General features: G+C 37.5%; 1 long non-coding RNA gene across 1 annotated transcript; it reads left to right on the plus strand.

Annotated features, from left to right (window-relative positions):
* The first annotated feature begins 1,684 nt into the window (after nt 1-1,684).
* LOC110351882 (uncharacterized) lies at nt 1,685-25,754 on the plus strand. The gene is made up of 6 exons (XR_005264014.2): nt 1,685-1,982; nt 5,905-5,970; nt 6,967-8,677; nt 9,591-9,645; nt 10,254-10,446; nt 22,833-25,754. It is a non-coding gene; the product is annotated as an uncharacterized lncRNA (long non-coding RNA).
* Nucleotides 25,755-26,062: the final 308 nt, after the last annotated feature.

Genomic DNA, 26,062 nt, shown 5'->3' on the forward strand with positions numbered 1-26,062 from the left:
GCTTTAGTACAGTTTACAGGGCAAAAATCAGAAGCCTAAATTTTCAAATGCAGTGTAGATTGGTATAGATATTGACGATGTATAGCCACAAAAAGTCACTTATGCTGATGCAATTGCAAGGAAAATCCATCTTGCTTCCTTAACTTTGAATTCTTTGCTAGCTAAAGTTGAGGTTTTTGTGTCTTTCTTGTCTGTATGCAGTCTGTGATTCTTTTCTGAGTCAACGAACATGACTATGTTTTTGTAGTATTGCATTTACTTGTTTGCTTTGTTGAAGATGTTGTTAATGGTGGAAACACCTGTAGATTAGACTGACTTTCCTAAGCAACTCCTATCAATCTGTGCTTATACTTTGGTCTCCATTAAGTCCTTTCATGCATGACATCTGTAATAATTCTCAGCAACTCTTCAGTGTTATAACTCTCGAGAGTTATTCGTACCCTACCAGGATCTGCAGCCAGGAACACTGGCTGCCTGATACCGTGGCTGTGCTGATGCCACGGCTGCACATGCCTTCACCATCTGATGGCTGAATCATGAATCAATGATCACTCCTTTTCCACTGCTAGATGGCATTGTGTCTTAAGGAAGGAAATTGCTATCTGATTGTGCTCAGTTTTATCAGCACATCTTCTCATTATGTTCTACAGCTGTCTTTTTTTTTTTTTTTTTTTTTTTTTCCCTGTGTGGAACCTATATATATATTTGACACAGAATTCCTATTCAGTGTTATTACTATACTTCACAATGTGGAGGAAGTCATATCTCAGATGTTTTATTTATAATCACTGCTTTGCAAAGATAACTTGCTGCCTTATGTTTGAAACTTGGCTATCTAATGACATGGTAATGGATGGAGCTGTATTTTTGAAAAAAATTCATTCTGCTGCAGAACAGTTCAAAAAAAAATGTCTTACTGAGATATTTTCTGGTTGGAAAAGATGTTTTTTGTACTAGAACATGTACATTCAAAGTGAAGCCACCCATTCACACATCTTAGTAAGCTCTTGCAGGCTAATATAGAGCATCTAGTTCCAGTCTAACTTTACTTCATTTGGGAGTGTGTGTGGAAGAAAGAAAATGTTACACTAGGAGCAAAGAAGAAAATTTATGCCTTCAACTGACAGAGGCTTGGCACAGTAGGCTAACTTCAAAGTGTGCTAATACTCTCCAGAGATCAGTAAACATGATTAATATATAGTCTGTGGGATTTTTTTTTTTTATTTTTTTTGTGTGTGTGTGTGTGTGTGTGTGAAGTTACATAGACTTCTAAAAGCAAAAACAACTTTTGTATTTAATGTCTAATGCATTCCGTCTGGTGGAGTGTGTATCAATATGTTCCTATTAAGGGCCAGATTAGGGACATAATGCACATGCTGAATAGTAATTCAGTCTGCAAATAGTGCAATAGTGCTATTCTAGTGAGAAAATCAGTGTATGATTTTCAATCTCCCATATCAGTATGTTTAGAAAAGCAGCACCATGCTGCTTGGGGTTTTCTTTCCTGCACCATACCTATTAGGATCCTTTAGGAGGCAGCCTGGGGAATGGGAAGCACTGATACTGATTTTTTTCTGTCGTTAAGTCTGCTTTGTGTCAGACTACGTGATCTGTGCTGTTCATGCTAGTGTGGCTTTACTGGAAATTCCTTCCTAGAAGCCACTCCTCCTGTGTGCATCTTAATTTAGCTTAATGGGTGATACATCTCCTCAACAGATGCTATGGGCATAGAGAACTACTGATGGGTCTTGCTCAGCTTCATAACTGTGCCCTGAGTCAGGTGTCCTGAATCATCTGTTTGTATGTCTTTGTTTTCTTTAAATACCAGAGTTTCTGGGCTTTGTTTATTTGTATTTTGTAGACTTCAAAGAGACTCCTCTGGATATTCTTAGGAAGTTAAACTGCAGTCCCTGCCCCAGCTAGCAAATGGCTTGATCTGTGCTGTTCTGTTGTCTTTCAGCTGGTGTAGGAACCTCATGTTTGTAAGTGACCGTGTCATTTTCCTGCAGGTCTTTTATTTCCTTATAAAATAAGGAGGAGGGCAATGTGGTTAATGTATTTTCTTCCTCTCTGCATTTCCTTCTGAACTTATTTGTACAAAGCTATACGCTGTTCAATTGTAAAGTTTCCCTGTTCCTCCTCCTCCTCCCCGTAGCCGCTGAACAGTTGGCAGCCAGCTGTAGCATAAAAGGAGGGCTTTGAAGGGGTGAGGGCTGCTCTGCTGGCATCGCTGCCAGCTCTCCTGCAGTCCTGCTTGGGTTTGCTGGGCTTTGTGCAGTGTGCGTGTGCTGCCTCTGCCCTCCCTGCTGTGAGCCTGGGGATCTCAGCCCTCTCCTCTGTGCTATCAGCTACCTTGGCCAGCCCATGTCAGCTGTCTTTTTGTGCATGGTCATTACCTGGCACAGCCTGTGAGTGAATGCAGTGAAGAGTGCTTTAGTTTTATTCGTTCAAATTCCTACTCATTCAGAAAGTGTACAGCATAAATTTGTAAAAATGAAACAGTAAAATACTGTGTGTTTCAACCCAAAGTCTATGAAATGCTCAGTTAGGTGGTATGGATTCTCCTTTTCATCTTAAAAGGCAAGGCAAAATTTCATACTTCCTGACAGGAATGTGGTGTGGTTTGTGGCTAGGTCAGCAGCAAAAGCACAATGCCTTTCTGAGAGGAGAAGAGGTGGTTTTAGCTCAGGGAGAATGAATGGTCAGTGACACAGCATCCCTCCTCAGTTATGTTCTTCCTCTCTGTGGCCTGCTTCAGGGACTAGCTCCAAACATTCGGTACTAAAACCCAATAACGGAGGTGGTTGCAGTGGTGCCAATGGTACTAAATTGGGGATGAACTGAGTAATAAGGATAGTGACTTCTTCCTTTTATTTCACGGTGCTGCCAGGTAGCAGCACTAGGCACACTTAGCACAATGTCCCAGGTCAAAGCCAGCCCTGCAGGGTTCAGCTCTGTGGCAGCCCATTATTGCAGCAGGTAACAAAAAGGCAAGGTCACTGTCTGCCTGTTTCCAATGCATGCTGTCTGTAACAGACATCCTAAAATAGCAAACATAACTGTTGCCTCAAGACATAGTAGGAAGCATCAGGTAAAGTGGAAATTTTTATTTTAATTATTTTTTAAACTCAGACATGTGATTTCTTTAACAGGCAGGTTTGTTTTCCACACCTACAGACTCTTCACAGCTTAATTTGTGGGATGGAAACAAATCTCGAGTGGTCTGATTTTAGGAAGGTGATGACAATGCTGATTTCCAAATGGTGACAACAGGGTCCCCTAAGTCCTACTGGATTTGTACTCTCTGCACTAGCCATGCGAAGGCGGCAGTGTGAAATTCCTGGTATGATCCCACAGTCCAGCTGCCATGGGAGCTGTGAAGACTCACCTGGGGAGGGTGTTTTTACCATGGCTATTCACAGGTATTTGGAAGTAGGAGTGGATGTACAGTTTTAGCATTAATGCTCTGCTGCCATATCCTGTCATCACAGAAGAGATATGGGAAGGCATACAGGCTGAATTTCTGTAGGCAGACCCCTGTTCATCAGGCTGAAGTGTGGGATTGCTGTGGAGCATGGCCTTCTTAGAAGATGGAGAGAAATGACTTTGGGTGATTCCAACACTGTAGTGTTACCTGTATTCTTCATGAGGATTTAACCAATGTTATGTATTTAACCAATGTCCCAGTATTATATTGGGATTTTTTCTTCTGATGCATGGCATGCAGTCAGAATAACAGAAGTACTAAACACTTGCAAAGATTTAGTTTTGCTACAGCTGATTTCATTTTTAGCCAAGCTATGAAATTTGCAATTATATTTTTAAAATGTGATTTTATTGTCATGCAATTTCACAGAATATAATAGTAATTAAACCCTGTTAGGCAAACGTGCTTGGCAGCAAGTTTGCATTGGTAATCTGTCTAAGCTCCATTCAGTATGCTGAAATCTTATGAAAGTTAGGTGCTTTCCTCAGTAACAACTGACAATTCAAAAACATATATGCAACCTTTTCAAACCAGTTGCCTTGTTTTGGATTGCATAAGCAATGGAATGCATCGAGATTTGGCTTAATATGCTGTGTGACCAAGGTGTGCAGAATGCAAATATTTAAGGATTCCACTGGGGACACTGAGCTCTAACAAGGAAATGCTAACCCTTTCTGAAGGCTGATGTAATTCATATTCTGTCGAAAGCAAAGGGATTAGGCATACAATATTTGCATGATCAACAGCTTCTTGTTTGATGGAATTTTTCTCTTGAGGATCATATTAAAGGCCTCAAGACTATTGAATGGGGAGAGAGCATGTAGTGCATGTAGTGCTCCTGACAGCTCCACAGCTGTCAGGAATCTGTTAGATCAAAATCCACTCACCTTTGCCATTGGCTATAATAATACTGATTTGAAATGCCTTATATTGTTACAGGTTGCAAAGAGTTAAATATTAGGACATTCTCATTAAGTATTTCCCCCCTTTGGATTTCACAGTGCTCTATCAAAGAGAAATACTACAATGGACTAAATATTTTGGAAGATATTTCTCCTCTGGGAGAGAGACATTTACAGAAATTCCGGTCATGAAAATGTCAAATGTTACTCATCCCCTCTGTGGCTTTTTATTCCTTTTTGAAGTATGTTTGCTTCCACTTGGTAGCTGAGGGTGTCACTGCTTGTTATTTGATACGTGGAACTGGGGCACACAAAAGGATGACTAATCCCATTTACTGGAATTTTACAGTTTTCATCAAGGCCACAGTTTCCATTTCAAGCTTTATAGTATAAACAAAACACCGACTGGCAAACTGACTTCTGTTATTGTTGTGGTAAATTAATATGGATTGCTATTACAGTAAACAAGTCCTTCCTTGAGATTGAATGGGAAAGAAACTTGCATCTAAATATTTTATGAGGGGCAGTATATAGTAACTATATATACAGTATAGAAAGCTTACTGTCCTTTTCTGAGTGATACCAGCCGGCATATCGCGCCCTTTTGCAAATACACATGCTCTGTATTTCTCTTCATGGTTCTTCCTCCCTCTCTCTTTAGTTTTGTGGTTTCAAGACCAGTAGATTAGATATCAGACAAAATAATTTCTTGTTATAGCCATGTGACTCTCAGAGTTATCAGTGAAAACTGCATGCATCCATAGCATCTCGAATAGTTTTTGTTTTCAGTGGATCTCAAGGAAAAAAGAAACACCGGTATTCACTGTCTTAAGCTGATCTTTAAAAAAACATTTTCTTACAGTTTCTCCAGCATTTCTAGTGAGGTGGTGTTTCTAGAGTCTCAATGAGGGCAGCTATAGCAAGTCCTCAAAAAATGGTTTGAGCTTATTGTGACAAATCTGATTTTATTTTATTTTATTTTATTTTATTTTATTTTATTTTATTTTATTTTATTTTATTTTATTTTATTTTATTTTATTTTATTTTATTTTATATTTTATTTTATTATTGTATTGTATCGTGTTGTATTGTGTTGTATTGTATTGTATTAAGAAAATCTAATTCTAAGATAGCCATCTGTTTGCATTCCAGCCCTAAGCCCCTTTTACTTAAATCATTGTGCTAATCTCTTGCCTGGTCTTAGACCATTCCTGCTACTTTTCCCTCTTTCCCATTTTTGCTCTGGTGAGTTACAGTGAGTAATTGTCAGATTACATTTGTATAGATATAAAACCAAGGTTGCAAACTCTTTGTTTTATTGCAAATCCTACAGTACCTGTTATTTTGGACTCTCCAGTTTCTGGTCTGTCACCTGAGCACCTCACCTTCTGGACAAGGCTGGAAGACCTAGCTAAATGAGTTCTGGTGGTTGGAAATAAGAAGTCTGGAAATTTCAGGATTTTTAGACTCTGTGATCAACCCTAGTTATATGGGATCTTTTTTATTGCTTTACAGATTTTTGCCTTCTTGTCTTCTGGAACATGTGTCTGCATAGCAGTTTACCCTACTCTTTTTTGTAAGGTAAGTAGAATTATTTCAGGGACCTGAAGTCCTCTCTCAGATGGAATCAGAAGCACAAAGTACCAAAACGCTGAGGATAATGGGACCTTTTGGAAATGAGTAATTGGGGGTAAGCAGCCCAACTGGGAAGATCTCTATTGTGAAATTAGTAGACTCTTGGGGACGGAAGTCATATGTTGCTGGTAGCACTGGGGTGATTTTAAGTTTCTTGAGACTGAATGAAGGTTTTAACCATGTTCTGGCTCCACATTGGGTAAGACCAGATGGGCCAACTGTGCAGCCTGAATGGCTCTGGAGACCAGAAGTCTGGGATGTCTTCGTGGTATACATCTGGGCACAGGCTATTTACCTAGATGGAGCAAGTCAAGGTTTGTCACACTGTACTGCCAGCCTGCCTCATCTCTCAGGGGCACAACACTCAATGTGTTGTGTTCTGGGCTGAGTGAGTACCAGTCAGCTTGGTAGGTTTGGGCATAGGGTTCAGATGCTACACATTTAGCTGAGGTCACCTGATGAAGGTTTTGTTTTTATAGTTGTAATGGCTCTTTGCCATATAATAGTTTCCTCTCTCACATGATTCTGTGTCCAAACTAAAGGTCAGTCCCTCATCTGGTTTAAATCAGTATGGCTGTGCTGATTTCATGCTTACGTATACTAACTAATAAGCTGGAAATTTACAGGCAGTATTGTTATACAAATGAATGTAGACTCATGGCACTGGGGGTCACCACTGACAGCATGGTTACGAATGCTGAGCCATTTTGGAGTGAACATTTGTGATGTTCACATCTGAGAATGTGGAAAATCACAGTGCTGTACTATTTGGGGGGGCCAGTACTCTGATTTCTGTTAGATTTCAGCTTCTTATAGTACACCGTATTTGCCCCTATGCCATTTTGACAGAAGCTATTATTTAGAGTATCACTGCTAACAAAAAGGATGCCACTATCCCAGGATCCCAGAGCTTACTTGTAAAACTTTTATTTTCTTCAATAGCAACCAACTTCAAAGCCTTCTTGTTTGTGAACCTAGCAAGACACAACAGAGCCACTCTTGCAACAGTGTATTGCGAGTGGCCTAAGAAACTACTGTTGCTGCTGGCATAACTTCTTTCTGAGTTAACACTGAGGGAGCATCAGATGAAACTGGGAGCTGTGCCATGACAGTGGATTGTCAGCAGCTGAAGTGCAGTCCAGAAATGGAAAATGTATTTTTATATCTTCTGCTATACTCTTCTAAGGAACTTTGATTTTTTTTTTTCCTGTTTTGCTTGCCAACCTAGCTAGAAGTGTACATATTCTTAAATTATTATTCTATGTTAAAGAATTTTAGTATTAACACATGCCCCTTTCAAAATAGAGCAATATTCTGAGTAAGGATTTGAAAGGGAAGAATATTTTATCCATTAAAAATGTATTTTTTTCCTATTTGTTTGCTTACTTTTACTTCCATGAGACTCTAAGCAACATGTGATACTACTGCCACCCTATATTTGAGTATTATTTTATAGAGAGCATGAATATAGACAGGATGATTGTTTTGTGGTAGATTCTTTTTCTTAAAGAGTGTTGAAACCATAAGCAATGAAGCCATGCACCACAAAAAGAGCTGAAACCTTCGCGTGGCTCTGACACTGCTCTTTACAGGTGTTTTAACATCAGAAGCCTGCCAAGAATTAGGACTCCAAAACTGTCTCAATGCCTAGTCTCCCCCACTCTGTTCCTCTACTGAGCAGCTCTTCTCTCCCCTCTTTTCCAGAAGGTGTCACTGTAAGGCAATGGTGGTCAAAAAGCCTGTAGATTTAAAAATAAACGTGAAAAGGACTTCATGGCTCTTTTTTCTTGCAGTGATTATTTAACTCCTAATAAATCAATATCAACAGCATAAAACGTTAGAACGGGAACAAGAAATGGGAGCATCAAAGTTTCTCCTTAATTTGATTTTACAGCCTGAGAACATTTCATCCCAAAGAAAATTCAGCTTCTCAGACCACTAGCTTAATAGTTGTGAAATCAGCAAAATGACCATGCAGTTTTAAAGCCCACACTTTTAATGCTAATATTCTGGTCACGCAGGCATACATCTGAGAAGCACGTGCATACCACTGGATGCAACTGCATAAAGAAAAGCTGCAAACAAAAACATTTATTTTTTCAGGTATTCAGTGAGATTTGATTTGTTTTCAGACTTCATCTTGCATTGTGCCGTGGGTCTCAACACAACATGTCAGAGGCTATTATGACATGAATGGGTGTCAGATTTGGAAAATATTGCTTATATGGGTAAAGATTGCAAAGCAGTGCCACAAAGGTGGATGAGTGTGAGGCCTCCAGCTCTCTGAAAGGGATGTGAATACTAAAATGAAATGCTAATACTTGGATATAGGAACAATAAGCCAGAAGTGCATTAGTAGGCAACAAGTGAATGGAAGAAAGCTCAAGTTATGAAAGTAGACTAATGAGCTGCAGCTATGCTGTCATTGTAAAATGTAAGTATGGCCTCGAATAAAACAGGAGAAGTGTTTCTTGTGAAGCCAGAAGAGCTTTAGCACCTCTGACCTGAGGCTGTCTGAGCACTCACCTGGAAGGCTGCACCCAGCTCTGGTTGTTCACCTTCAGAGGCGGTGAGCATAGGCTGGAAGTGGAAAAGCACTGGCACGCTTGGGGAAGCCAACTGCAGCACGGGAGAAACATTACTGAAGATGTAGGTAAGTGGCAACACAGAACCAGTAGGGGGGAAGTGGTCACTGAAATAGAAACTAGAGAGATGGAGTTTGGGGGCAGAATTCCCACTTTGTACCATAACTACAGAATATACATGTAATGTGGTTAATGCCCTTAATTATAACACAAGACTAGAGTTAACAGTTCAGTAGGGCCTGTGTCCTACCTGTGTTTCTATGCAATGAGATAGTCATATGCAAATGTTGGATGATTCATTTATTTCTCGTCTGCACTCTGCATGGGGTGGGTGCAGTCCCAGAAATGATGCTACGTGACATATCCTCTGTGTCATAATACTAGGAGGATAAACCACCACATAATGTTCTTGGGGAACAGGGAGAGGAGAGCAGCCTTACCACTGCAAGCACTGCACTGGTGCAGCGCTGGTTTCCCAGTGAGGAGACAAAGCCCCTCCAAGCCTCAGGACTCCTTCAGCTGGTGATGCCCAAGGAAGTTGTGGCTGCCTCCTCCCTGAAAGTGTTCAAGGCCAGACTGGATGGGGCTTTGGGCAACCTGGTCTGGTGTAAAGGTGTCCCTGCCCATGGCAGGGGGGGTTGGAACCAGGCAGTTCCAACTTTATGGTTCCTTCCAACCCAAACCAATTTTTTTTTTTTTTTTTTTTTTTTTTTTTTTTTTATCTGGTCATGGTAGCCTTCATAGAAGAGCTCTGTCATGTGTGAGAAACCCCTCTGGCAAGAGAAGTTCTGGAGCCTCAAGGGCTCCTGTAATCCAGTGGGGAGTGGGATCCCTGTGAGAAGCATGGTGCCCACAGCAGTCCTGTTTTCACTTTAGAGAGACCTGGTTTGTGGGCCATTGGAGTGAAGGGAGTGAAGGGACAACCCAAAAGAAGGGGCACAAACATATAATTCTCCTGTGATTTTTGCTTCTCTGGGACAGCCATCAGAGACGAGAGAGGAGGGGCAAGCAGGAGGGAGCAAGGCAAACATCTGAGGTATGTCCCTGAAGGACCTTACTGGGGCAGAATTTCAAGCACTCATTTTTCCAGCGCATTCTTTGCAACAAATTTTCTATTTAGCCAACGTGTTGACAAATCAATCCTGATCTGAATTTGTATGTTGCTTTGATTCTTCAGGCAAGTATTGAATATGTAGCTGGATTCTTAATATAGAAGCAACTGGAAATAGGTCACTTCCGCCTTTCAAATGCCATTAAAAATCTCCACTTATGCTATGGAGGAAAAGAAAAAGTTTTCCGTCTCTTTTCATCTTCCTAGGTTTCTGTGGCACAAGGTGTTCTATGAAAATAAATTGACGTCAAATAAAAATCATTACTTCCTTTTTCTTTTGATTTGACTCTTTATCAGGACAATTTTAATGAAATCCATCTATTTACTTAGTGGGATTCTATTAACATACCTTCTTATTATTCCATAAATAATGGCAAAGTAAAAATCTTATGACTATTACTTTTAAATCAGAATTATGGGTTTTATAATGGATTCCATAATACAGATTTCAAAGTTTACAGTAGTTTAACCATAGACAAACATTGTATCCTTCCCTCCTTTGTAATTCAGCTGCTCTTTATTTTCTTTTTCAGCTTTATATGGTTTTAACATCTGGGCCTTCTGAGTCGTTCCATGCCTGCTCGCCTTATTAGAGGGTTTGGTGCTGGAGTTCTCCGACTGAATGCCAGAGACCTTCCCTTTGTTTTTCTCAGTGACGTACACGAGAACTTTGAGGTGGTGTAAGAACAGAGGGATTCGTGGCTAATAAATACTTCATCTAAATGGGTGAGTGTTTGAGCTGGGCTGTTAGCTTAATTCTAACCATAAGGAGCTACAACCGCGGCATACTTTGGGTGGGAGAAGACATCAATCACTGTCACTTTTCAGCAGAGGAAAATGAGCAGTGATGGGAGAAGCTAGGGTGGATTTTAGCTTTTGGAAGCTAGGATGTAAGCTTTTCATCCAAGCTAATTCTTTTCTGGGTTGCTGGTGTTCCTAAACACCGTCTTACATGTTTTATTTCAGTGATAAAGTTACTCCTGTTACTCAATAAAATTGAATGATTAATATATGCATTCTGACAAAGGCTGGCTACAGATACATTATTTAATTGTACTAGATCATAGTAAGACCCTCACCCATATTGGCCCCTGGATGCAACTTCCTTGATATACCAGGACTGACATACTGGTGCTGTGCTCTGAAATTTATTTTAAATGTCTCAGTTTAGGGAGAAGTAACTTCTGTCACAAGTTAACATGCTGTCATTATCAAGCTCTCTATAATTTAAGACACTTCTTTTTCATGGTTCCTTTAAGTTTCATTTACATTGTTATTAGCAGGCAATAAGAAGATTTGCTTTTAAATCATCATATAAGGTTTATTGAGGATACTGATTTCTTGATGAAATTATTTCTGATGTGGAAATGATTTGCTTCCTGTAGTAAGTTGAATTCACTGTTTTTTAAGAAATAGAACTGGGGCAAATGTGCCATGCCTCTCAGAAATGAGAATATCTTAGGAGAACAGTTTTTGTTATGAGCAGCCATTATGAGCAGCCTGGCTGGGCTCTGCAGTCAGCACAGTGTAAGCTCTCTCCCTTTTGTTTTACACATTGAGGGCAAGATTCTGCCCCAAAGATGCCAGGGGAAGTTTTGTCCTTGACTGCAGCAATTCAAGACATCAGCTTTAGTCTTCAGTGCAGCCTGTACCCCCCCACACCCCTGCTTTCTATCTTCCCTGACAGCCTCTTCAGTGTTCCTATGTTCTTAAAAAAACTCACTGATGCTGTCCCTTCCTATTTGCTTTTTGGATACTGGGTACATCCAAAGAAATCTCATCTTCATCAGCAGCATCACTGCTGTCACTAGCACAGGGAAGGGGCAACTCTGCTCTGCTCTGCAGTGCTGTCTGTGCCCATTACCAGCACAGGAAAGAGAGCTCCTGTCTGTCTTATCCATTTAGATGGGAGGCTTTTTCAGTTGCAGAGCAACTGAAATACATACTGTCTCCTAACTGTATTCACCATAGGTGCTTCTTCTTGCAGATACATTCTGCCACTTTGAAACAGCTGAGCTTTTGTAAACAAAATGGATTTTCCTCTTTAATCTGGGAAACTGCTGTCATTCAGATAACTTCTCTTAAATCTCTCCCACTGCCTAATTTCTTTGAGAGCCAGCTGACTCATAACAATACAAAATGAGAATGAAATTAGATGGGCATTTGCTCTCTATTTTCTCCTAATCATTATTACTCCATACATGTCAACTTCAAATTTACACTAGAGACAATTTTGAATTAGAAGCAAAACTGGCACAATCTATCAGGATCTCTTCATTTTATTTTTTTTTTCAATCTGTTCCTTCTGAATGAAACAAATGAATGAAAAAAGATGAACATTTTTTTTCAAATGTTCCTTCTGAAAAGCATGGATGACATTCCTGTACTACAATGGTTACAAACAGTTTTGCCATTCACTTCAGTGAAGTTAAGAATTCATTTTATTTTATTTTATTTTATTTTATTTTATTTTATTTTATTTTATTTTATTTTATTTTATTTTATTTTATTTTATTTTATTTTTCCATGAACAGGAAAACTTTAATACCTTTTGATAGTGCTTTTTATTCACAAAACCAAAACAAACAAACAAACAAACAAACAAAAACCTACAGCTAAAGGAAATAAAAAGTAAAAGTGAACAGTTTTATAATGTTACCTTTTTTTTTTTTTTTTTTCCCAAGAGAAGCATTTTCTAAGTAGGACTTTTAATTTAAAAAGGGATTTTTACTTCTGATTTTAGTCTGAGTGTTTGAAGTGTCATTAATCAAATGGTTTCAAACATCTTACTGTATTTTTTTCCCCACTGATACTTCTTCAAATCTTTCTTCTATTTTCAGTTTGGCTGAGGTTCATTTTATCTTATTGAGTTTAAGCAGTCTTTTGACTAATAGCCAAAAGTCAGAGAACAGAAAATGGGTGATTTAGATCCTAAACAGTTTTCAATTCAAAAGCATTTTAACATTGCACATGCAAAAGGGACAATCGGCACTCAGAGGAATGCTCTAGTGATTTCCTCCAAGGTATCCTGATACAGGCTGTGCTCTTCTATAGGAGGTATTTTGCTTTGTGCAAGTAATCTAAGTACTTATTGAACCACAGAAAAGCGACTTATCAGCATACAAATTAAGTCCGTCACCTGGGGAAATGGGAAAACAGACTTCCAATCTGTGATTATTTCTAATTATTACTTCAAGTTTTAATATGAAGTGAGGAAAAGTGAAGAGAGAATGAGCAAATGCTCTTTAATACCAGTCTACAGCTTGGCTATTCAAACCTTTTTTAAGGGACTAGGTGATGTAGATTTAAAATTCTTTAATAAATGGGACCAAATTCTTTATATGTGTAGGGATAAATTTATTTGTTAAGTTATTAGAGGAACCTCTGATTATTCTTAAATCTAGATTTTCTTTCTTTGTCTCTTACTACAAATACTTGGAAGGAAATTCTCTCTCTAAACAAAACATAACTTTCAGTCAGTGATGCCCTCTTTGTAAAAGTCTTTTTTTTTTCGAGAACAACATTTTTATTTCTGACCATGCTACACTGTTTTATTCTCCTTGTCAGACACCAAACTGAGTAAAAAAATATTTTAACATTTCTGCTTACCTACTAAAATCATTCACCTCTTATTATGGCAAGTAAACTGAGGACTAATTTGAAAAAATTTATGCCTTTCCTCTGGCACACAAAGTGGAAGTGACTTACCAGAATACCTGCTCTAACTGTTGAAATAGCCCTGGACTAGGAACATTCAGCAAAGAGTTGTTGCTGTGTCAAAGCATTTGCCACTGAAGAATAAATATCTCCATGCCTATACTTTAAAGAGATGTTCTCCCTCCCTCAGCTGCTCAGGTTCCCTAATGAATGTTACTGCTGACCGGTGTCGACAAAACAAACCACTGTTGAGACAAGTCATTGATTATACCAAAGGAGGAATCCATACCATACACCTAAATGTTGCCTGCAACCATTCTTTGATACGTCAGCAAACCTGAAGTTTACTTGCTTTGGCATGTCTCCTATAAGTGACCATCCTGCACCCTTTCAAACTAATTTAATAACAGTTTGGCAGGATAATCTTGACTGTATTTCAATTCAGCGTCATTAGATTCAGAAGCACCTCCTTCCTTACAATAATGAGGAAATTGATCCTGGCACACAAATTACTTTTGCCTATTCCACGCTGGATCTCTTCAAGTGATTACTTCAACTAATTCTCTTGTAATTCATGTGAGTTACTGCATATCTTTTAATCCTGTTAAGAAGAGAATAGTGATTATTTAGTTAAGGAGCTCATTGGAAAAATGATCTAAAGTGTGCTCTGAATCATTAAACAAAGCCCATAATTGAATTATGTAACACTTGGGAGAAATTTCTCTGCTTGTACTGCTCCAGAGGGTCAGCCATGGATATCAGTTTCTAATGTACATGTATTTAACTCTGACCATGAACACAAAGAAGAATGTTTTGCTTTGTCTATGTTCCTTATTTTTCACCATGTTACCAAATAATTGATTTAGAAGTTTGGGACTGGATGGTTTCTATAAAAAAGTTGTTGCCCAGTTGTAATTCTTTTGAACAAAGTGAAATATCAGACAACTCATCCTGATGAAACAGCCTGACTGTTGACCTGCTGATCAGATGTAGTGTACATGTATATGAAAATCAAATTTTTATTGTGTTTTTCTTTTCAATGTATACACTTCATTGGTTTTGGATATATAAAATGATTTACTGTTGCTCTCTCAAGACCCATTCTCCCCAGCTCTTAAAAGAGATTGGTTGTTCTGTTATAAAGCCTGGCTGACTTTTCACCAAGCATTCAGCAAAAGTCAAGATACCTCAGGAACATTTCAGAAAAAAGGGATATCTGAAGTGCAGTGGTGAGTGTGTCTCTTGAAAATATCTGTCCAGTCTTGCAGTAAGAGTATCTACCTATTTATCTGGTAACAAGTCACAAATCAAACCCTGCTTTTAATTTTGGTCTTCTTTGAGTAAGAATATTGCACCACTAAGTCATAGGACTGAACATGATGACTGGATCTTTAAATGACTTAAATGGCTATTTTCAACACTGTGAAGGTAGTGGTTTTTGTTTTTTGTTTTTGTTTTTTCCCTATTTGTTAATTATGAAAATTTTATTTCCAGAACATTGAGCCCTCTACTGCACTTTACCTTGATAGGCAAAAGGGAAACTGAAACCTACTGTTACTATTGTAGCTGATGTTTAGCTATGCATCTTCATCAATATTACATTAGGTATATGAAAGACAGTGTTCAAACTAGCAAAAACTGTAAAAAATATATATATTCAACACCTCCTCCCCCCTCCTTTGTACTTTGAAAGAGCAATTTCATAAATCTGAAAACAATTAAGAGCTAAATCTTTTGGGAGAAAACTTTTGAACAGAAAAATGTGAACGATAATTGGGAGCTGCTTAGGAATATATTACCAAATGCCCCAAAAGCCACAATTGAGAGCCAAGGCCACATTGGTTTAAAAACAAAAACAAAAATACCTAAACAAACAAAATAAAACCCTGACTCATAGGAAAAATGGAAACAGAATTAAAAAAAAATAGTGAATTTATATAAGAATGGAAGAAAAGGAAATTTGATAGTAGTACAAGTTAGAAGGCAGGACTTGTTCAGCACTTGTTAAGAAAGAGAAAAAAAAACACACACAGAACTCTGGGTAACTTCTAGAGAGTCAGAAGGAAGTTTTGAAATATGTTGAGAACATATCTAAGGATTATATTGGTCTATTGCTAAAAGAAACTGGTAGAATTGTTTATGATGATACAAAGGGATAGTATCATATAATTGTAGTATTATATGTATTATATGCAGTATTACATGTAGTATTATACAATGTGATATAGTTGTATATAATGATACAAAGCAGTAGTACTACTCAGTAAATAGTCACGTCCTGAGTACAGAGAAAGAGCCAGGAAATATAGTTAGAGCAGTCATACAGTATTTAAGAACGACATTTAGCACTGTTATTCAAACTACTTAATTTTAAATTGGCTAGCTTGATAAACCTCAATCTAAATATTTGTTGTCATCTAGAGCTGGGAATAAATTAATCCAGCACCAATATTTTAAAAGAGTAAGGTGATCCCAATGGCTGGAGGAATTGTGGTAGGGTGCTGAACAATTTCTATGTGAAAAATAGAAGGGTCTGATTTTCAGCATCAGTCTACAAAAAACACCAACAAAACAGCTTTTGATATCTTATCTTTTAAAAATTGAGATAAATTTGTTGCTAAGGACAGTGGCACCAGAGTATTTGACATTTGGCATTCTGGTCAAGGAATGAAAGGGGCCAAACGGTAGTATGGTGTAGTTTAAAACCTAGTAAGAGGTCTCAAATTATAAACATCTCAGGGAACTGGCAATAGGAGAACATAATTCCAGAGGAAGGGCTGCTCTTGACCTATACATCTTCATCATTGATATAAGAAAAGAAAATTGATGAGGTTTTTAAGAGGGTGCTAAGACTGGATAGGGAGAAAAGTATGCTAAGTAAATAATCTCAGAGTACTGATGCAAAGAGAGAGGATAATCTATTTTCATGTATCTAAATGGAAGGTCATTTACCTAAGAATAAAAAATAACAGCAATACAACACAGGAGCTAATGGCTGTGAAAAATCAGTGGTAATCCTTCAATTAGTCTCAGAAGATGGCTCTTCTTTCCAAATGCACCGGGCCCATAAAGAAGAAGATCAGGAGGTCAGGTCTGAGGACTTTATTCCTGAAAGGGTTGAAGGACCAACAGATCCCCTAGTGAGTGGTCCCAAGTAGCAGAGTGCATGATACCATGCACCTGGGTGGGAGGTCTGCTGCTTTCCTGGTTCCTCTGTCATGTCTGCTACTGCTGCTCAGCATCATGAAAATGATGGAAAAGTGGAGTTTATGGCAGAAGCTATTTAAATTATTGCAGACAAGAATAAATGGGAACTTGGTTGCACCCAGCAAACACATATGTGGGGAAAAGAAGTTTTAGAAGAAATGGTTTTGCAATCTAGCAACAGAAAGATCAATAGTACAGATAGCAAGTACAGATATGGGTTGTCTACTGGTGCCAATTCAAGGCAAGCCTGTTTTGGGAACTAATTTTAGGAAGTCATGCAGTCTGTGAGGTGGTCAGGCTACAATGGTCCCTTAGAATCTATGAAGCTGTAAAGACAGAAGTGTCCATCCAACCCAGGAAATCCACAGGGGGAGGGGAAGAGATCTACCCAGGTCTGAACATATTGCTGCAGATGTCACAACTCACATAACATTTGGAGAGTTTTACGCTAATGTAATCCATCTCTGCAAAAATGACACATCTGTTTCCACTTTCTCTTCCTTATATTATCTTTGTAACATCACTGTAGACTCCATCTGGAACTGAAATTCTCTTTAATTTTTTTAAAGAAGCGTTCCTGATAAAATCTGGCATTACAATGATTTGGAGGCAAGGATAAGTTTGGAAAATGGAACATTTTCTATTTCCTGCCCATGTAACTATGGTCCTTCCCTCTCCGAAGACACACATGGTACAGATATATACAAATATGAATTCATTTATACTGCATGTATACTGTGAAGAAAAAAACAAATAGACTAAAAGGATAGATCCTTCTTTGTAGTAATAATATGCATACTAATCCTAAAACCAAATTAAAATGTGCATTTGGAGAATTAATGTAAATATTAATAAATGTGATTTCTAACTTTTTAGTATTAATAGTTATTTTTCTGCTCCTTATTTTTATTACTTATGTTTTAAAATATCTCTTGGCTTTGTAGTGAATCCAGGCTGTTTGGTCTTGGTTTTGTTTTACTGCAGCGTAAAAGAATTTTGCCATTGACTCAGTAAGAGCCAGCTCTACTTTTACTTTTGCTTTTCAGCCTCTTTTGATTTCCTTTACAGTATGCATTAAACTAGAAGTAATACTAGAGGATTCTGTTATGTAAAGGTCCTTTTTAAATATTGGTATTTAACCATTTCAGTAGAAGTGTGAATTAGTTTTTTTTTTTGTGTATATTTCAATGATTAATACTGAGGGGAACTATTAAACTTTCAAACTATTAAACTGATAATATATACTTAAGCTGTTTTATTATGCATTTAATTGGGGAAAATATATTTAGAAATATAAAAATATTCTTGGTTAATAATAAGTTATCATCATTGTGTCTTACTGCACTAGCATGAATAAATATGATTACTGGAAAACCTGTTTAGGCTCATACTGTGTTTCCCCTAGAGATCTTGGGACAAAGCCTTCTGGAAGCCTGGAGTAAAAATATTCTTTTAGTGTCTTTAGTTTAGCAATAACACTGACTTATTAATCTTGATTCAGTTGCTAGCCTAGGCTGGATATCTTTCCAGGAAAAAATGAGGATTTTTTTTTTTTTCCTCAGGGAAAAGGAGGAAAAGAAAAGCAATTTTTAAACATTATATTTTAAAGCAATAAATCTGTTAAATTCCCTTTAAAATCAGAGAAAGTTAATCCAGAAGACTTTCTCAAATTTGCCAGTCTTTACTGGCTGGTTAGTCAGGCACTTCAGGCTTTTTGCTTGGCAGGAGAGGAAAGATTAGGTAATACTAATCATGTGTCAAAAGTCTGAACAGAGTACAAGAGGACAACTTTTTTTTTTATTATTTTATTTTATTTAATTTTTTTTTTTTCACAAGGAGGAGTGAAGTCCTCTTTCTTGTCCAGGTTCATAGCTCAATTTAATATAGATATTTTTATGGAAGAGGAGAAGGGAAATACTTTGCAGTGTCACATGTGGTTATAATGGAACTATCTCTGGACTTCTGCTGCTTCTTTTGTTCCCTTGTGCTTCTGTTTCCTGTCTCAGGTTTGGGAAGGAAATGCGTTGCAGCTCCAACACAATGACCTAGTCCTTCACAGTGTGCATGAAAGGTCTGAGAACTTGTTAATGGCAATGGACTGGCAGTAGCCTTTTTTTCCTTATGAAAGCTGGCAGTGCAGAACTCATTCTTATGACTTAATTCATGCTTTTTCTCAGTAATTTATGAGTGTGATGACAATATTCAATGGGCTCTTAGTCTGGTAAAAGCTATCTAGAATCTTGAAGCCATGGTCATTCTTCAACCTTTCTATCAAAGAAAGAGATTTCTAAAAGATTTTCTTGTGATTGAAAATCTCTAAACTGCTTAACCAATAATAATGCCCTTAATCCATCCAGTCTGTCTAGGACTATAATATTGTTACGGAGGTTAAATTTTCTGACCTTTGAAATTGGTGCTTCTTGTCCTCATAATGAAATAAGTCTCTTTCTATTTTTTAATTTATTTTTTTTTCTTCCCCCTTTTTTTCTTTCCCTTCCTTCCTGCTAGATATCAACTTGTCTAATCTGGATAGCTATCTATCTGTCTAACCTAGATAGACTGATAAATAACTAAGAAAATAAAATCACAAGAGCATCTATTTTACCAGCTCTTGAAACATAATATATCAATTCATGCTACAGTTTGTGGGGCTATTTAACCCCTAAAAAAACTGTTAGCTGGGGAAGTCTAAGCATAGAAGATAAAGTCTTCTTTAATTTATAAAGGAAATTATGAAGCAATCCTTTAAAGCATGGGAAGATTAATGTTGCCATTAGAGGACACTAGATCAGCTCTCTTGCTGCGTTATGCAGCCTTGGCTGTCAGTGATACTAGTAAGTAGTTATAATGGGGCTGAAGATTTCTCAAGTGAACCAGGTGAAGTGGGTGTGTATGTGTGCATGGAGGAGCAATCTCATATGTTAACATGTCCTCGGTAATTAAGAATGTTGTATCATTTATTGGTAAACTGCTAGGTGTACACACTTTATTTTTTCTTTATTATTTTATTTTAGTTTGTTTTATTTAAAATTTTTAAGAGGGCCAGGCCCTTATACAGAGTCTCCAGTAAACAAACTGTCATCGTATGCAAATTTTATTTTAGCAGAAATGGGGTTTGAGTTACAGAGGAAAAAACATAAGACTGGAATTCAGAAATAATTGTAGTCTTACAAAGATTTTTAAAAGCTTAGTGGCAAAAGAATATCATATCCAATGATTCAAGTTTTTTTTTTTTTTTTTTTTTTTTTTCTTACCAATCAAACTAGATTTAGATTGAAAACTCTGAAAGTTGTCGTCTCAAATTAAATAAACTGAGAGCACTGACCTGTATTTCATTATTATATTATTCACTATCATATTATTGAAAAGTTATTGCAAGCAAAAATGGCAACGTAATTTAGGTTTTGATTCACTTCACTTGATGCACCTTTCTATGACAGAGATGGTTAATTAAAGTGTAGATAAAGAGAAATGAACTGAGTATACCTACTTTGTGCTGTTCAAGCAAGAAAAAATTTACTCAATGTAAGTGGGAATCTGTTGTCTTTGATTGGGGTTCATGGGTGCCTGAATTTTCTGTAAAGTTCCTTGTAATTTCCTTTGTTTAAATGAAAGAAATCTTTAAGGAATTTATCAAATTTGCTGGATGCCATTTTTAATGTGTAAAATTAAACAATCTGAAAATATTGATTTTAGGCATTGAGCAAAATTGACCCACGGAACAAGAACACGCTACTACTGTAGTGCAAAGGGTTGATACTGAACTGACTTGGGAATTATATTTAATTATGTTTGTCATATTTTTTTTGCACCATATAAATGGAACTGACAACTTTAAGTAAGATTTTCCCATTTGCAAAAATGAAAAAGGAATGGTCCACAAAGTTTGGGCATACTTTTGATTTATTTATACTTTCTTTATATATATATGTATATATATAAAAGTTTCAAATTGTAAATGCTTTCCGAGCAAAGTGCCAAAAAATGCGTACTTGTTTGAAATGTTTTGTCATATAAAACACAATATTCCAAAAGCTTTTGGTTTCCTAGAAAGTGGATTCTTTGAAACAAATTCTGTCATTTGTCAAAAAAATTAATTCAATGTTAGTCTTAATTTGAACTGATATGAGCATGACAGGAGAGTTCAGCCACATGTGTCCATTTGCTTCTTCTAAAACCCTTTATGAAGAGTCCAATTGCAGCATGGTTATATCAGATTCAATATATCCACAGATCTTCTCTGATATAGTAAGTGAGAAACATTTTAAAAGTGGTGGTGTGTGGGAGCCTGCGCGTGTGCTCATGCTTTGGAAGTTTTCTTTGAGGATTTGGGTTGCAATTTTGTTCAGTTTTACATAAGCCATTTAGTTTTAACGGAAGCTTTGATCATTGGTGGAAAAAAACGGCTTTCATTAATCACATTCAGAACACAGAGGATGACTTAACAGCTAAGTGTGTGCTTATGTTTGTACACATGCTTCCATCCCAGTGTGCAAATTGTCCCCCTCTGTCCTCCCCCAACACTAAGTTCTGATGGAAAGATTGAAGCTGATAAGGCATAAAGAAGTCCCTTTCAATAGACATAAAACTCACAGAATTTTTGTTACTTAATCTGACTTTGAAAATTTTCAGAAGTCATTGGTTGTAGAAGTGGTCAAAAGAAAGAGCTGCAGCATTACAGAGAAAGTTTTCTTGTTTAACATCAATGAGAATGGTCATGTGAGTATTGCTTTAGGAACATGCAGTTGTGGAGAGGCAGGGATTGATTACACAACTTCATAGACTTTGCAAAATGTGTTTTTACTGAAATAATAGTAGCAAAAAATAATAAATAAAAATAATAAATGATAAATAAATCTTAAAATAAAGCTTTTTACTACAGTGAAATTCTTTTTGGTTGGAATGTATTCTTCCCTTTTTCCTCCAAAGTATCTGGAGAACTACTGACTAGGAAGCCTGACATTGCTACTGGGTAAATCTAAGTAGTGTATAAAGGGGAGTTAGTAGAAACACAGTTAGGTATGTATTGGAATTGACTACCAGGGAAGTCAAATATCCAGATATTGGTACAGGAAGTTAAAAAGAAAAGAATAAAAGAAAGACCTGCTCTTAGTCCCTGTTCTGTTCTGTTAATGAACCCCAAGAATATCTCAGTTCCAGTAAAATCAGTGTATTTTTGTATTTTTATACTGGATTCAGTTGATCCTGATGCTCCCCACTCCCCCATATGATGCATAAAGAACTTAAATCTACATCTTTACATACATTCATTAATGGAACAATGACAGTAGCTAACCCCTAAGGTTTATGTTAGCTTATTTTCTGCATGAAAAAAAAAAAAAACACATACAAATGAAATGAAAACAAACAAACAAAAAAGCTCCTTAAGGAGCTTGCTAAATCAGAAATTACAGTAGTAGATGGATTTCTTATAATAAACTAGGTCCACATATTCTTAAGTATACAAACATCCCAAGTTTTGTAAAAGAAGTCATTGAATATCACTGTATGGTTGGAGACTGGAGTTTCAGCCATAATTCTAAATTTCCTTTCCCTGTCTGTATACAAGACATACAGGCTGGTTTTCATAACATTCCTGTTTAACTATATTTTGTTAATAGGGTGTTTAACTATGTTTTGTACAACATACAATCAAATATAGCCAGGTCAGAGTGTAAGATCAGTCTCTCTTTCTATTTCTTATATGATGCGTTGACAGGATGGGACATAGTATCAGTTTTGCCCTTTTTATTTTTTTTTTTTCATGTTTCCTCCAGAAAGCACCACTTTTCCTGCAGTCTTCTGAAGAAAAATGACTTGCATTTCCAAAGGTTTGGGTTTAGGACTGTTTGGCAGTGGATAGAAAACAGTATCACATATGATATTTTTATTCACAGTAGTCTTTCGGAACTCTTCAAAGTGTTTTCTTTGGAGCCTGCTGCTAATTCAGGGGAAGCCAGGCAGCCGACTAAGAGCTGATTCAGTGTCTTTCGGCTGCCTTGTGCAACCAAATGTTCTTGGTTGCACTTGTACTACTATGATGCAATATGATAAGCTCTCAACAACAAATGGAACAGAAAGTATTAGTTTTCACCAGCTCTGAACATAATATTCTTCTCTGCTGTTTTTTTTTTTTTTTTTTAATCCTTTGTTCATAAGTAACTTCAAAAAGCTTGTAAAGCTGATAGATAGGAGAGGCTTTCATTGGAGATGTATTATGTGCTTAAGCTATATACTCTCTTGCACAGGTGGTTTTGGTCATAGTGGAGAGCTTGTGTCATGCCATAGCTGCTCGGGTATTCTCAGCAGTATCTTATCTGTGATCTCACACCTCCTGATCAGAAGGCACCCCTCTGATGTGACCCCAGGGTAAGTGATAGGATCAGTCCTTCCAAGGACCATTGCTGGTAATTCCTTTCCAAGGTCAGCATATCTCTTTTCTGTTAGTTATCAGGACTCTGATCTCACTACTCATTCACTAGTGAATCAGGAGAAAATCCACTGCCATAGAAGCATGTGTTTTATCATTTTAGATTATATCAGGAATTCACTTCTGAAAAGAGTCCCCTGTTATCCCCACTTTTTGCAGCTTGTTCGCTCCAAGAGCACACCACTAAATTGACCAAACTGGCTAGCTTTCAAACCATAAGATGAGATCTAGCCAGGCTTATAATGTGTTCACACAGATGTGAAAATGCAATAGAAAAGCTGTGTCTTCAGGAGTAAGTTTTGCTCTCTGAAGAGATGCTCCTATTTAATCCTAGAATCACTGCTTAATAATGTAAATACAGTCAGTATTTTGGTTTCTTATTGTGAACATATATATACATTGGCGTCTGCTGGTAACCAGTGACTAAGCAGCTTTGCAGGGTGATATACCTTTTAGCCACAGCTTTCCTCCAGATCTTGACCCCACTCTACCCACTGTTTAAGCATAGATGTTTCCCTCCTTGGCCCATTTCTCGTGACTCAGAGTGAAGGCTACAGCTTCCTTCCTGTGTGACAGCAGAGTGACCAGCTGCCACACCTCTCTGCTGATGGATTGAAGTGTTTTCAATCTGAAGTTGCGTTCCCTCCAGCTGCTACTGATGTATACAATTTTTACTAGGCAAGAATAAAGGGATTTAAGGGAAGAAAGAATAAAAGTGAATTGTCAAAGGAAATCCTGCTATTGGTTTCCACTATTTCCTTCTATTGTTGAATGTCGCAGATGCTGAAGTAAATTTCTACTGAGATGGGAATCCCACATTAACTATTGTCATCCATGTTTGGTCATGACCAGCAGTTAAATCATTCTTCCTTCTCATTTGAACAGCCAGAGTGAACAGTGGTATTTCTGACATTTTTCTGAGTAAGCATGCATAATGCTTCCCACAGGTCATTGTCCTCTGAATTGGGCCAAAAGCATTGAAATAAAAATATTAAACCTTCCATAAACTTTCTGGCAGCTCCTATGGAATCACATAGAGGAGGATGCTTGCCAAAACAAGCAACTTATTTAAGTACCATCATTTTGATTCTTTTTCCTTCCCTAGCTATTTAGATTAATTTGAATGGAACATAATTTAATTCCTCTATGATACTGTTGATTTTGTCCCTGATGAGTTGTCTAGGAATTTTCTAAGAATCTCTTCCAACCCTGAAATGGTTCTGAAATTACTAACCCCTAAAGACATAAATTCTGAGAATGGGACAATCCTTGTTTTTTAAATTTACGGATTAAAAGAGGGTTTGAAATGCTCATTGTGAATTAGTTCTAGCACTGCTATGTCTGCAAAGGGACTTCAGAGTCCTCCTGCATTGATGAGATATGACATTATCCTTGCAGGCTTGACTGTATTTTCTTTGCGTGAGCATGAACAGCCTTCACTGGGTCAGCGTATGTCCAGAATGTTTGCTCTGATCTGCAGCTCTGCTTGCAAGGCACAAAAACGATCCCAGAGAGAAATCACCCAAAGAAAGAATCCAAATAATGGGACTAGCAGTTAGTACTTGTTAATACACTGCAGATGCAATGGGTGGAAGAGTAGAAAGCCAATGACTCAGCTGGTGAAGTGATATAACAGGCAGTGTCTTTAGTAACTGTGTTACTTAAGAGAGGCAAAGAATCTAAAAACTGTCTCAACATGACCCATAGAGATTTCCTTTAGAGGACAGACTTCTAACTGCGGCAGATCTGTTGGTCTTCTCCACCCCACCACTCCCTGCCTTCTGCCGTAAGTGGCATGGGGACATGCAGGGGGCCCAGCTGTGAGAGGACATGCTGCGAGCGGCTCCAGGCTCCACCTATGCTGATCTTAGCCCTGTGGTTGAAATTACTCAAGATGTTGGCATTGCTGGAAAAGCTGGCTTCAGAAGTTTCCAGTCTCCTCCTCTGCCCTGGTGGCTTTCACCCCTCATGCTAGTGTTTGCCATACCCTCAGGTTGCACTTCTGTGGCAAATTAAGCCAATCTGTGTCAGCATAGCCATGGTCTCATCTTAATACTTTGTTTTGGCTCCCCCACTGCCTCTCGTACTAGCTCTGAAACTCTACAGAAAGCCCTGATGGGTTTCTGCTAAGTACTTTGAACCAGATCCAAGTCACTGGGAGCCATCAGTGCCAGCGTAAGAGGAATGGAGAATGTGAGAGAAAGGGAGGGAAGATTGTGGTAAAGCCAGTATAGATTGGTTTAATCTGTTGAGAAACCTCATCCTCATTGCACAAAAACAACAGCATGTGGGGCTGCTCAGTAAGCTTAATTACTGAAATTTTTCTATTAACAACAACAACAAAAAAAGGCAAAAATGCCCTTCTCATAAAGACTTGCATTGGTATGTCTGAGGGGACAGCAAACTGCAGCAGAGTTGCTGTGTGGTCACCATGGCTCTTAGTCTATCCCATAAATTTTCTCCAGAACCAAACAGTGAAGACCACATGCAAATTCAGAAAAAATTTTTTTTTTTTTTTTTTTTTTTTACTGAAAGTGCTAGATTCTGATTTGGGTTGGAGGTACTTAATTAGAATAACCTATTTAAATAGCTCATTTTATTATATTGAACATAAATATAGATATTCTGCATCTCAAGTCTGTCAATGCAAGCTGCTGTGCCCTTCAGGAAAGATAATTAAGTCTCTTAAGTATGTTTGCCAGAAATATTGGGGTATAAATCATCACAACAGGGTGGTTCGAACAAATTAAAACCAGTCTGCTAGACTGACAACATGCTTACTTAACTAGAGATACAGTAATGAGCTCTTTGATGTCATTCTAATTGAAGCAGCTTCCCCAAATAATTTTCTTTTTCATTTGAATGCCTTCAGTTATGTTTTTGTTTCTCATTGAAATGAAATAGCATTTATTTTTATTTTTAGATGAAGCATCACCTGCCTTGAAACATTTTTATATAAAATATTTATAATTTTGACAGAATTCAGGCACATGATGTTTATTTATTCATGTGAAGGAAGGCAGAGCTTTCTTCCTCATTGAGCATACA

Source organism: Anas platyrhynchos, chromosome 2, assembly GCF_047663525.1.
Source record: "Anas platyrhynchos isolate ZD024472 breed Pekin duck chromosome 2, IASCAAS_PekinDuck_T2T, whole genome shotgun sequence".
In the NCBI taxonomy this organism is placed as follows: Eukaryota; Metazoa; Chordata; class Aves; order Anseriformes; family Anatidae; genus Anas; species Anas platyrhynchos.